Source organism: Tenrec ecaudatus, chromosome 10, assembly GCF_050624435.1.
Source record: "Tenrec ecaudatus isolate mTenEca1 chromosome 10, mTenEca1.hap1, whole genome shotgun sequence".
Lineage (NCBI taxonomy): Eukaryota > Metazoa > Chordata > Mammalia > Afrosoricida > Tenrecidae > Tenrec > Tenrec ecaudatus.
This window is the reverse complement of record NC_134539.1, coordinates 4,454,405-4,457,871: the sequence shown is the minus strand read 5'-3', so window position 1 is coordinate 4,457,871 and position 3,467 is coordinate 4,454,405. Positions and strand designations below refer to the sequence as shown.

Below are 3,467 nucleotides of genomic sequence, written 5' to 3'. Positions count from 1 at the left end.
GATCTCACTTCACCTACTGGATCCACAGTCACCTACTTCTGTGAAACACGAGCCAGGCCTGTGATCCTCCTGTCCCAGAAGGATCCGGATGCTTAAATGAACTGGTGGTGAGAAGATTGCTCTGAGCCTTCTCCATGGTGCTGGAAGAAGTTTGATGATCTTAATTATTCCTTCCGAAATGGCACTCCAACATTTAAATTGGATTAATCTCATAATTATCTGCGGGTCAAGAGAGGGAAAATCTTAATGGCAGGGCACCTGGGTACCAAATAAATATTGACGCTTGCTCATTTCTCTTCCAGCGCCGTGAAGGGTAAGTGACTGAGCTTCCAACACAAACATGGGGAGAGATAGCAAGATAATTAAGAAACTAAATCTCTCTCTCTCTTCTTTCTACTACCAGGAGGTTACTCAGATGGCCCTGCATTTTGCCTTTTATTTTGGAGAAATCATCTTTTTGTTGTTGTTGTTTTGTGGCCACAGGAATAAATGTTTATTGTGGAGAAGTCAGACATAGTAAATACCCGAGGAGATGAAAATTAAAGTCACCTGGAATTCCATTAGCCAGAGATGACCTCGTTAAGCATCAGCTACAGCTGGGTAACTTTTTTTCCTGGCGTGTACATTAATTTTATTGTGTGTTGTGTGTAATAAAACAAATCATTGTATTTTGCTTATGTGCACAAATTTGCTTGTATTAACAATAGGCTGGGGGAGACTTCCTGGGTTCATCTGAGAACCTGTGCAACTGCACTATTATTGTTGTTCTTTTACAATCATTTTATCGGGGCTCTTACAGCTCTTGTAAATCCCTACATCCACTGTGTCAAGCACATTGGTACATTTGGACATATGTTGCCATCATCCTTTTCAAAGCATTTTCTCTCTAGTTGAGCTCTTGGGATCTGCTCCTCGTGTAATATTAGGTATAACAGAAGCACACTGCGTTCTCTCCTCCGTCTGTGCGACGGTTGCCAGGTGCCGTCGAGTCGGCTCTGACCCATGACGACCTCATGCACAACAGAGGGGAAGACTACACGGTCCCGCCCGTCTCACAAGTGTTCTTAGGCTTCAGCCCATTGCTGCAGCCACTGAGACAATCCATCCTGCCCAGGACTTTCTTTTCTCACTGCCCCTCCACCTCACCGAGCACGCTGTCCTGCTCCAGGGACTGGTCCCTCCTGGCAGCACGTCCAAAGTCCGCGAGATGAAGTCCCACCATCCCTGCCCCTAAGGAGCGCTCGGGTGGTACTTCTTCCAAGGGAGAGCTGTTTGCTCTGTTGGCAGTCCGTGGTACTTCACATTCCTCACCAAGACCGTGATTCAAACGCAATCATTCTTCTCCAGTCTTCCACACTCAGTGTCCCACGTTCACATGCATAAATGACCCTAGCGACTTACAAGTTTTTATCAATGAAAGTAGGATCATTTTAGGAGTCCTTCCATAGATACTTTTTTCATTTAGAACAAATTTCTCAATGTGAAATTAATGGACAAAGAATTTTTATCATAGAGTTTGTATATACATTTTTAAGCATATATAGATTTTATAAGCATTGAGACAAGCTGCCAAATTAAACTACAAAATAAATACTAATTAATATTCCAGTTAGCCCTGAAACCAAAACAAACCCCCTAAAACTCACTGCTGTCAAGTCAATTCCCACTCCTAGAACCCTCTAGTACCCTCTACTACTCCTAGAACCCGCTCCTAGAACCCTCTAGTACCCTCTACTACTCCTAGAACCCGCTCCTAGAACCCTCTAGTACCCTCTACTACTCCTAGAACCTGCTCCTAGAGCCCTCTAGTACCCTCTACTACTCCTAGAACCCGCTCCTAGAACCCTCTAGTACCCTCTACTACTCCTAGAACCCGCTCCTAGAACCCTCTAGTACCCTCTACTACTCCTAGAACCTGCTCCTAGAACCCTCTAGTACCCTCTACTACTCCTAGAACCCACTCCTAGAACCCTCTAGTACCCTCTACTACTCCTAGAACCTGCTCCTAGAGCCCTCTAGTACCCTCTACTACTCCTAGAACCTGCTCCTAGAGCCCTCTAGTACCCTCTACTACTCCTAGAACCCGCTCCTAGAACCCTCTAGTACCCTCTACTACTCCTAGAACCCGCTCCTAGAACCCTCTAGTACCCTCTACTACTCCTAGAACCTGCTCCTAGAACCCTCTAGTACCCTCTACTACTCCTAGAACCCACTCCTAGAACCCTCTAGTACCCTCTACTACTCCTAGAACCCGCTCCTAGAACCCTCTAGTACCCTCTACTACTCCTAGAACCCGCTCCTAGAACCCTCTAGTACCCTCTACTACTCCTAGAACCTGCTCCTAGAGCCCTCTAGTACCCTCTACTACTCCTAGAACCCGCTCCTAGAACCCTCTAGTACCCTCTACTACTCCTAGAACCCGCTCCTAGAACCCTCTAGTACCCTCTACTACTCCTAGAACCTGCTCCTAGAACCCTCTAGTACCCTCTACTACTCCTAGAACCCACTCCTAGAACCCTCTAGTACCCTCTACTACTCCTAGAACCTGCTCCTAGAGCCCTCTAGTACCCTCTACTACTCCTAGAACCTGCTCCTAGAGCCCTCTAGTACCCTCTACTACTCCTAGAACCTGCTCCTAGAACCCTCTAGTACCCTCTACTACTCCTAGAACCCACTCCTAGAACCCTCTAGTACCCTCTACTACTCCTAGAACCTGCTCCTAGAGCCCTCTAGTACCCTCTACTACTCCTAGAACCTGCTCCTAGAGCCCTCTAGTACCCTCTACTACTCCTAGAACCTGCTCCTAGAACCCTCTAGTACCCTCTACTACTCCTAGAACCCACTCCTAGAACCCTCTAGTACCCTCTACTACTCCTAGAACCCAATTATGCGCCAGCACTTGCTCTGGTGCTGCAGCTTAACCCCCTGCACCACAGGCAGGCGCGGCGGGTTCAAAGGCAGCGCCCCTCCATGCACTTTTCAAATCATCATCAGATATTTAAATTTGTTCTTTGAACATGGCCAGGCTATTTTCTTAAGACAAAGAATTTTCTTAATTCTTCTTCCTATTGTGATGGTCACTTTGTAGGTTTGTTTTGGGTTTTAAATCATCATGACCCTTTTTATACTTGAAAGAATTGTCCTAGATCAGATTACAGATGTTCACTAAAAAATATAAAAAGGAAAGACTTGTAGAACAGAGGTGAACAGCGTTGAAAACATTTCCCATTGTTCCATGCACCTGTGTAACCCCGCTCTCTCGACTATGGGCTGGGCACAGTGACCCACCTCGCAGAATAGAATATACATCTGTCAAAAAAAAAGAAAGAAAGAAAACCCTCACAACTTGGGTTAGGTGATGATACATGGAGTAAAGATTGAAGTTGTTAAGGCTTTCATCTTGCTTGGATCCACAATCACTGCTCATGGAAGTAGCAGTGAAGAAATCAATAGACAAGTTGTATTGG

General features: G+C 45.8%; 1 pseudogene; it reads right to left on the bottom strand.

Moving 5' to 3' along the window:
- Positions 1-2,882: 2,882 nt before the first annotated feature.
- Positions 2,883-2,964, bottom strand: LOC142460649 (small nucleolar RNA SNORA76; annotated as a pseudogene).
- Positions 2,965-3,467: the final 503 nt, after the last annotated feature.